At 39.7% G+C, this 10,797-nt stretch overlaps 1 long non-coding RNA gene across 1 annotated transcript in view; it reads right to left on the bottom strand.

Annotated features, from left to right (window-relative positions):
* The window catches only part of LOC136850513 (uncharacterized), a 20,560-nt gene extending 16,355 nt beyond the window's left edge, over positions 1–4,205 (bottom strand). The window contains exons 1-2 of the long non-coding RNA XR_010856634.1: positions 4,109–4,205; positions 3,842–3,943 (exon numbers count right to left, since the gene is read on the bottom strand). This is a non-coding gene — a long non-coding RNA (uncharacterized lncRNA). The remainder of the gene's footprint in view (positions 1–3,841; positions 3,944–4,108) is intronic.
* Between the last annotated feature and the right edge of the window lie 6,592 nt (positions 4,206–10,797).

Here is a 10,797-nt window from a genome sequence, read left to right as displayed (position 1 = left end):
TTTCATTTTTTCAAGAAACAAACCCCGAGAGGCACCCTTCCAGAATACGAGCTTCCATAAAAACTAAGTATCGTGGCTGTATCTTTTATCATTATTGCTCCACAAATATGTTATGACCCTCACCCACCCACCCCCTACCACATCCCCTGAACACCAAAAATCGATGTCTGGATCTCCTGAATGGCTGAACGGATTTCAATGAAGTTTGGCACAACTACAGACCTTTGTGGGAAACCTCTAAAGCCAAAGTGTCATCTCCATTGGTTGAATATTTCCAGAGTTATAAAGTGCCAAAGCTGCGGTTTTTGTGTACTTCTGGTGGCTGGGCTTTACTAACCGCCAACTACCGTGACAGATATTTACCAATGAATGTTGTTATCACCTTAGATTTTTTCTAAGTGGAGCTCTCAAATAAGATTTCTTTTGTACAAGTGAATTGGGATTACAGATGGCTTACATGTTTGAAACATCTTGTTATTGTCATGAAGAAGTGTAGAACATGTCTATGGCACTTCTGCAAGTTCTGACTGGGATTAAAGTAAAGTTTATAGGTTTTCTGAGTGACATTTTGCACTGGGTAAGAACAGACCTGGTAACTGGTAACCCTAACTAAATTTACAGTGCCCTGCATTAGGTTAGGTGAGGGGTCAAGCGCTGGACCTATGAGGTCATTCAGTGCTGAAACAAAAATTGACAGTTAAAAGGTTTAAAAGGTGTAACAGGAGGAAAACCTCGCAGTTGCACTATAAATCAATTGTTAGGAAAGGGTGAAAAAGTAAGGTGGAAGAGAGATTATGAATGGAGGTAAAGTACAGTAAAGCCCCCGTATTTGCGTTCTCATGATTCGTGGACTCACGCATTCGTGGGTTCCTCTGTGGAACATATCTAGCCATTATTCGCGGAAAATTCGCCCATTTGCGGTATTTTTCACTGAGAAATATTCACTAATTACTGTATTTTCATATAATTTTCATGAATAAATGCACTTTTTGTGATAAAACTATTAAAATACTCAGGTATAAGCATTTTTACAGGGTTTTTCTTGTGTTTAAACTATCCAAATGGGCAGTTCTAAGTGTTTTTAGAGGGGTTTTAAGTATTCACGGATTTTAGCTATTCGCGGGGGTGTGTGGTACGCATCCCCTGCGAATACAGGGGGGTTCACTGCATAAGGAACGAAAGGGGTTGCAGCCAGAGGCCGAAGGAAGCTGGAAAAAACCTCATGTAATGCCTACAGTGCACTACTGCATGAGGTGCACTGACAGCACTAACTCCCTATAGGGCTAGGGGGTAAGGCCCTGAAGTCAGTGGTAAGGTTAGGTTCCCCCTTCCCAGGCTAGGTAAGGACCTGGCCCCCTTGGATAGGTTAGGTGAGGGGTCAAGAGAGCAAAACCCCACAGCTAGGCAAGGTCCCAGCTCCCTATGTTAGGTTGGGTAAGGTCTTTATCCCCCTGGCTAAGTAATAAAAGGGGTCCAGTATCTCTAAAACTACCCATCTGCTAACGGAATGAACCTCTGAAGCATTCACAGAAATCATACTTTTAACTCAGCAATTCAGAAGATTCACCATATGTATTTAACCTAGCCTAATGTAGGACGCTGGGTCCTTACCTGTCAACCCCTCCTGGATGCCTACTTAACCTAACCTAAGGTGATATAAATTAAAACAATAGGGTTGCAGCCTAGCTAACTACATCTAATCTAACTTTGGGCACCTGGTCCTTACTTGGCCAGGAGCAAACCTCCCAACTAATATAACCAAGGTCACAAGGTCATCATAATTAGATGTCACATCAAAAACTGTCAATAAACTGTACCTTAATCACAATCATAACTTGCTGACGTATCATGGGGATGTCAAAATATAGCCTTGTAGTTCACACTTGTGTATTTTCCCCCGCCCATTCCCAAGAACCCCAGTATCCCTTGTGGTCGCCATAACTGTAGGGTGTAAGCGGTCCTGGTCGTTTCGGCCATAAGTCACTTTAGGCTGTAACATCCAAAACAATGCAAGACGTTATGTTTATGGTATTTACCGTTATGTTTATGGTATTTACCATTATTATTTCATGTTTTACGTACATCCCCAAGGGGCTGGTACTAAACACGGCGCCCATATTGCACGTAAACGTGCTTACGGCCGAAACGACCCAAATGCGGTGTAAGAGGGTTCCTGCATCTCTCAATACATGGCCTACTAATTTTCTATCAAATGGCTGCCAAAACCTTTCAAATCACACACTAAATATAAAAAAATCATGTTTTTAACTTCAGAGTGTGTTTGTGGATTAACATTAAAATTTACCAGCTTAAGCATTACACAAATATTCAGCAAAAACAAAGTTACACATTTCCGAAAACTTCAGCAGGCTAACGGCCTTCGACAACCTCGGTTGTCCCTGTGGAAGACCGAGACGAGACTAAAATACCTAATTATGAAAAACAGAATTAAGTCACGATGAATGAACTAAAATTCTCACCTATATATTCAACAAAATCTGGGTATTATTACAGTTTCGGTCAAATTCAGATATCTAATATTTTTTTACTTGCTATCATATATTTTTGTCATGATTCATACGAAATACTTACTCGCATCTTCCGCAAATTAAGAGTTACGGAGATATTTGCCGATGAATATTGTGCCTTGTTGTTATCGCAAGGATGCGTTTATGCTGCCATGTTAGTTTTTCTGCTGATGCGTTTTTGTTTTTTGTCAATGTATTGTGGGTAAAAATGCCTAATCGTCTTTTGTTTTTCGTTATGAATTATAAGTACAGTACAAATGCTGAAACCTGATTGGTTGCTTTGTTTCAAGATTATCCAATTAACTGCGATTTTGGAATAAGCCGGCTTTCTACAAAAGTGCGCTTCAGTTGACTGCCATGGATTCCGTCGTGCACGTCTGCAGTGGGTGTTCTCTGTCTTACTTTGAGGCTATTGGTAGTTTCCACTAGATCCTCAGCCTTCTACGTCTGCAGCTTCTGAATCTATTTAAGGTAAGTGAAGTGGTTAACGAAAAGGGTAACATTGCAGTTTCGGCCGTGAATTTCACCAAAACTGTAACTAGACGTTAAGGGTAAAATTTCGTTCCCTGTAACCCCTGTGGCAAGCGCGCGTAGCGCAATATTACCGCTTGCCAGAACATACGAGCTTGCAACAATCTTTTAAAATGTGCATAAGCCGCGTAGCGCGCTGCACCACCAAAACTGAGAGCGGTACCCATGGCGGCCATGTATCTCTAAATCTAATCATTTGCGGTAGAAATAAAGGTCAGATTCGTTAAAAGTACACTATTTAAGCTAGGGAAAATGTAATTTTATATCGGAAATGTGAATTTGACCGGAACTGTAAATTTACCGAAATCTGTTCATAAAATACTATATTTCCACCTTATTATATTACAAATCAATATTTGTAATTCTATATATTTACCTATGGTATGAATAAAGGAAATAAGTCACAATGGATGAACCAGAATTCTACATATTTACCAAATTTTATAAAAAAAATGTTCCATATTATTAATAATCAGTATTTCTACATAACAGCTCCGCAAGAATTATTACCTTGGAAGCTGATTTTCCTATACTTTTAGTGTTGGTGAAGAAGTAAGTGGTGATGATTATTGTCGGCCAACTATTATTAACATAAACTCTACCCAACAATGCCGGGGACCCTGTGGGAGCTTGGGGTTTTGGCTGGGGGAAATCGTTGGGAGAAAACCGGACTGTCACGTTGGTCACGTGGAACGGTTTCGCACATGCACAAGCCATTAGGAAGCCATACGTTCGAAAAGGGAGTGGCTAAGGAAATCTATTGTAAAAGGAACCATACTAACCTAACCTAGTGGGCTGTGTTACGCCATCCGGTGAAGGAACTCCAATTTTTACCACAAGTTCCCCTATAACACTGACCATGCGCCACAGCATTCCAGGCTGGCCTGCACACAGCAACATATTTGTTCTGAGGTTAATTACAGTCGATCGACAAAAAATATTGGCAAATTCTTGATAAGCAACCAAAATACTATAGAAAAAGTATATTTCCAAGGTAATACCCCATGCGGGTTTAAGGCATGAGTATATTAGCTTTCAAAGATACTTACGGGTTTCATCACACTTTGATATTAACTTGTGGTCATGACAATTCTAGACAATAACGACGTGACCCAAAAGCCTGTCTAGTGACAGTTGGTGTAAAACAAACAAAAACAGTAACTGACAACTGTATTTATTTACACCTAAGATTTAATTTTCAATTCTATGTAAGATATGAAAAATTTTATGAAGACAGTGACATAAAATATATTTTACTGAATAATTCTTATTATCTTGGTTGTAGCAGAAATATAAATAAAATAAATCCCAGTAAAAATATTAAATAGTAACTCTTATATCGCGGTTTTTTTTCAATACATAACTATTGTATTGGCTTTAAAATACTTGTAAATAGAATTATTTTGTCGGAATATTTTCAATAGAATATATAAAAAAATGAAATAAACAATATATCTAGCAATAAAAATGATCAGTAACGGTATGTTTTAATTAAAACTGAGAAATCTTAAAGGTATTCTGCGATGGAAGTTTGGTAAATCAAGTGGTCAGACAAACTGAAAGTTGTTGAAGGGTTAAAAGTAAAACACAACGTACATTAAAAAAATTATTTAACAGATATTTCAGGGGAAATAAATTTAAATAAATTAAATATTCTAAGATATTAAGGACCAAAAATTCACATTTTACTGACACATTAATCTTTATGGGAGTTTCTGCAATGTTGTCTTGTAAAACAAGTTGCAGACATCATTAACAATGGGAAACAGAACTAAAGAGTAAATAACATTGAATCGTCACGGGAAATGAAGTTAGTCATTGACTGGATATCAAATTGAAATGACACGATATCTATAAGCATATATACTAAAGATATACACGGTAATTGGCTATAGGTTTGCAATGCATGAGATTTAGTCTTCTAATTTACGAGTGCTGCTGAAATTTCTCTCTGTCAGTGTAAAGTATAGTTAGGAAATAAAACATTAGCTATTAAGACTAATTTGTGGAAGGCTGGAAATTAGACAGAATTATATATATGGAATAATGACTGGCAGCCTTGGAAAACTCCGTAACTTGAGTGCATATGATATAAAATAACTTACGGCTAAATAACTCAAAATAAGATACATCAAAGCTGTAATATTACAATGAAAAATCGTAACTACGTGGTTTTATTTGCTAGTTTTTCTTGAAAGAACTATTGTCTCTTCTGTTCAAGAATCTTGTTAACAATTTTTTGTTTTATATTATTACTGTGATATAATATTTTTACTGCTTTACATTAATATAATTTTCAGTAACACCGCATTTAATAGAAAAATAAGTTATCTGTGAGGCTCTCTGCTAAGTGGGTTTTGGCAGTAGACAAAAAGCAGTCGCATTGTATTTTAACTTCTTAAATTTAAATATATAGAAGGCAGTGCATGAACTATCATTAACTGGAAAAAGAATGAACTGAAGTAATGCGTTAAAACATACATACATACACATTCATACATATAATAAACAAATTTAAGTAACAGTAGGTCTGGTAATAAATTTGCACAGAAAACCTTAACGAAACAAACTGTTCAGGTGGGAGAAATTAAAAGTATATATATATATATATATATATATATATATATATATATATATATATATATATATATGTGTGTGTGTGTGTGTGTGTATACATATATATATATATATATATATATATATATATATATATATATAATCTATCTATCTATCTATCTATCTATCTATATATATATATATATATATATATATATATATATATATATATATATATATATATATATATATCATTAAGGTTTCTGTGTAAGTTCATGACCAGACCTGATGATAGTTCACGCATTACTTTCGTTAAATGTATATACTTTAACAATAAAAAATGCAATACGACAGATTTTATTGTTAGCAGATCTCCTCAAACATTACTTATATTTCTGTAAAATGCGATATTGTTATCAATAATGTTAGTAAAAATATAAAGTTTATATGACTATCATAAAAATATTAAGCAACATATTGTTAACGATTCTTGAATCAAAAGGACAACAGTTCACTCAAGAAAATGACCAACAGACGAAACAACTTAGACGAATTTTTGGGAGGGAAACAGACGTAAAACAAAGATACGAAAGGCAATGAAATTGTTGAAAGACAAATAAATCAATAAATTAGTCGAATTATATGATTGATTAAAAATAATTGTTGTTACTGAATACAGTTTAAAACTGCAAGTATTGAATGTCCCAAAGATGACAAGTGTTTAAACTAATTCTTGGTGAAACTTCCGTGAAGAAAGAAGCGCATTCGCGCCTAAGGTTCGCGATTATCATCGATTTTCTTCATTCCAATGCAATCGGGATTGTCTTCACGTCTGCCCACGCTCAAGACTAATTTAAAAGAGCAATAACTGTCGGACAAGAGATCGGCTGATTTGAAAAGCGCCGCCTTCTGCAACTTCAAACTGAACCAACAAGATGGAATTCGAGAAGGGGAAAACTTTGGTTGTTCATTCATTTTTTTTCCTGAGAGAGAGAGAGAGAGAGAGAGAGAGAGAGAGAGAGAGAGAGAGAGAGAGAGAGAGAGAAATCCTTGCTGACCAAACTTTCGACAGGCAGGGTAAGAGACAAGGGAACGAAATGAATGTGATCATAATGAAGCCTCTCACGAAAAGCGAGAGGGAGGAAAAAGGGTGTTGGAGGGAAAAAGTTCTTGAGGGAGTGGCGGCTGACAGAAAGGTGCGCGTGAGGTGCGCAAGAGTACTGTGGGAGAAAGGGGGGGGGGGTGGGAGGGGAAACGAGGGAGTGGGGGAGCCTTTGGGTCTTGGAGTCATATTGATCTTCCCGGGATAGAGTGTGGGGCGTGGGGGAGGGAATCCAGGGCCCACTCCACAGGGGCGAGTTGTTGGAGAGGAGGATTGCTTCAGAAGGAGACGGAAAGAGAGAGAGACTGGGTGCTGGTGGTGGGGGGAGGGAGGGAGGGGGATTGTTTAGAGAGCAGCGGGTCTGAGTTGGAGACGGGGTGAGGGTGGGGGAGGGGAGAAGAGAGAAAAGGGGCGGGAAGGGAAAAGAGAGGGAAAGGAGGGTGTGCGAGTGAGAAGGACAGAGAAAGAGGGGGTTTGTTGTGAGAGTGAGAGGGAGAGGAGGGGCGGGCGTGCAGGATCGGCGGGTGGCGACGAACCCCTCAGTCTGGAAAGTCTCACTCACTTACTCGGCTGCCGTGCGGCTCCGGACACACACACACAGACACGTCACAGCCCAAACACACACACACATAACTTGGCTACCGGCCAGTGTGACGTCACCTTTCCTCTGTGACGCAACTCACGGAGGTCAAGGCGACGACGACGACGACGTCTTCGTCACCTGTTTTCCTGTGGGTGACGAGGAGCAGCGGCCAATCTGACATATCAGTCTCGGAAAGTAGAGGAACCGATTTGCTGCAGCTGCTGTTTCCGACGACGGCGACGCCGCCACGTTGTTGCGGGGGTAACGCTGCCATCGCCGACCTCGTCGTCTTCTCTCTGCTGCTGCTGCTCCTCTTCTTCTTCTTCCTCCGCCTCCGCCGCCGTGGTGGTGATCAGAGCCTTGCCACGCGCGCACGGCAGGCCAGGCATGTGTCTTTGCGGATATACGCGCCTTATTCCATACGCTGCCTTCTGAGACTACAGGGTCTTTTTTGAATGATTTCCCCCCCAGTTCGAATGAACTTCCTTGTGGTCTTTTGAAATAGGAGACATATCATTATCACCCTTGAATATGGTTGGTTAGCCAACACCTAGTGTTGTGCCTCTTAGATCTCAACGCATCTGTGATATCCAAATTGCTTTTTTGAAAGGTGGTTAAGGAAGTGATATAGAGAAGCCTTTTTTGTTTAATTTAGTTTCCAATGGTTTTTTTATGAGAAGTAGAGATTTTGAGTGATCACTCGGTCATTTTTGAGACCACCCAACATTACCAAAAAATCACAGTTTTCTCCCCTTTAGTCTGACAGGCAGGCAGGCAGGCATTTTGGCCTCACTTTGAGTGAGTGGTTGACGGCCCTTCCTTCACCCTTCCCTCCCACCCGCTCACGTACCCACTTTCGTGACCGCTTGACGCTCATACCCAGCAACCATGAAGTCCTTCGGCAAGATGTTCAAACGCAAGAAGGACGAAGGAGTGGCTGAGGAGGAACAGCAGCTTCAGCAGCAGCAATCTGCTGACAGCGACGCCGGAGGCTACGGCACTCCGCGAGACCTGGGCGCCCTCGGGCCCGCCATAGGTGATGGTGTTGACCTGCCACACGTCGACCAAAATGGTGACGATGATGGGAACAGTGACAGTCCACCTCACCATCCTCCTCCTCCTCCTCCCCCACCTATGCCTGGAGACAACCCACCTAATGGTGAGTAGAATGACTAAAAGAGAGTGAGGAAAAAAAAAAATAACTAGCACCTGTTAACTCTGTAGCCTGTAGTAAGTGGTGTATCTCAAGTTACGAAACCTGTTCTGTAAAGGTGCCTTTGTTGATCTACTCTGTCATAAACCACCTGTTTCCATATGTTGTCAATGTCTTACATTTTATGCATAAACAGGATTTGAGGGAACTGAAGGAATGTGAAGAAACCTCATGGGGCCTCGGGGAAAATATGACATTTCATTGTAAGATGGTGTGCTCTACAGTCGTTTCGCTTCACGTAAACACAGTAAAAGAAAGAATGGGATTAACTTTGGTTTGTAAACGGGACTTCGAGCGTTGCCATTACTCCGCGTAATGTTGTAGAATTAATTACATTTACACTGATATCCATAACAACAAATTGTGAATTGTAAAAACATTTTCGTTATCGCTATTCACCCAGTTATTCGATTTTCGTTTTTTAATGGGAAAACAGCGCTTTGTCTATATGTCACTATGCTCAACGCTAGGCAAAATATTGTAGATGCTATGTATTTTGGGTAAACTTGTATTTTAAAGGAGAAAATAGTCTGGAATGAACTCTCCTAGATGTTTATCCACACAGACCAGATAAAGGCGCCCCGCCCAATTATCGAACGGGAATTAGAGTTGGTCTAGCCTCTTTTAAACGATCATTGGCGTCTGGTTTTACAAGCGCTTCCAGTTTTGTTGTCTAATTTAAGCAGGAATGCAAAGCGAGAGATGCCAAAATAAGTGACAGTTACAAAGTTGGTTAAGTAGGCTGTCGAGATCTAAAACTGTGAAGGCGAGATCTTGAACCAAATTGTCCAGGTCAGTGACCCAGAGTGATTTGTCTGTAAGGAAGTTCCCAGAAGTGAGGGGAAGGGATTGATGGCATGTTGGAGACTGGTTCTGGCGCCGAGGAATTCGTACGTAATGTCCTTGACGACTACGGCATTTTCCCCTGGTTGCTTTCCGATAAAAGCTAGTGTTTGGTGATATGGCTGCGGACTACACAAACACGCACGTACTCACATTTTATATACTGTATATATATATGTGTGTGTGTGTGTGTGTGTGTATGTTCTCGATCTTCTACCTCTTTTTAGTAGCACTTTATCACCACAAATCTTGAATACCCTTTTTTCCTTAGTGGAATTAGACTAAGTCCAAAGTGACATATATATATATATATATGTATATATATATATATATATATATATATATATATATATATATATATATATATATATATATATATATATATATATATATATATATATATATATATATAAGGATTTATTTGGGTGAAAGGCTGCTGTTAATCTTAACGTGAAACATAACATACGAAGTCGTTGATTTGGGAGTGATTTTGAAACTCACACGGGGCTTGTCATCTACCTGACGTAGAAGGGCCTTCCCCATCCACAGCCTTCTTCCACCTCCCCCCCCCTCCCCCAAGTCACTTAAGTTCAGTTTAATTGCAGACTCACCCACTGGATGACCTAAGGTTTAACCTGACTTTTATAGACCTTTTCGGCCGTTATTTGAGGAAAGGATGAAGTTTGCAGCTCTAAGAAGAGTGATGAAATGGGGTCTGCACGCACACTCCAAGGCGTGAGGTAGATGCATGAAATATGGGAGACCTGTTGCTCCCATTTTAAGTATACTGCATTTTCGAAGTATCATTTCGCAACAGATGAAAAAGATACTGTAGAATGTCGCCCTGTGGGTTGTAGGAATTTCGTTGTAATGTCCTGAGTGGTTAATCCAGCATTTTGCGGTATCGACCGAATTTGTTTCTTTAGACCGAAGCCACGAGATGTTTTTCAGAAGTAAAATACCCAAGTCCCCGGGTATCATTTTCGCCGGATATATCTCGCCGCAATTGTCATTATCATCATTACTATATTGGTTGGTGCTTGATTAACTCGGCATTTGATTATTCCCTCAGTTATAGCAGAAGAGAGATAGGTCCAGAGTGAATAAGATGATATTTCATATCTCTGGCGTTTCTTTAGGCCGAAGCCACGAGATGTTTTTCAGGAGTAAAATACCCAAGTCCCTGGGTATCATTTTCGGCGGATATATCTCGCCGTAATTGTCATTATCATCATTACTATATTGGGTGGTGCTTGATTAACTCGGAATTTGATTATTCCCTCAGTTATAACAGAAGAGAAATAGATCCAGGGTAAGATATTTCATATCTCTGGGGCTTTTTTTTAGTAACATCTGCGATTAGTAGATGTTGCCGTTTAATCATTAGCGGCGTTTTTGAGCGCTGTCACGACAAGTAGGCAAAACAGACATACAGGCGGAC

The sequence above is a fragment of the Macrobrachium rosenbergii genome, chromosome 22, assembly GCF_040412425.1.
Source record: "Macrobrachium rosenbergii isolate ZJJX-2024 chromosome 22, ASM4041242v1, whole genome shotgun sequence".
Classification (NCBI taxonomy): Eukaryota; Metazoa; Arthropoda; class Malacostraca; order Decapoda; family Palaemonidae; genus Macrobrachium; species Macrobrachium rosenbergii.
The sequence above is the reverse complement of the archived record's forward strand: the minus strand, read 5'-3'. Positions and strand labels throughout refer to the sequence as shown.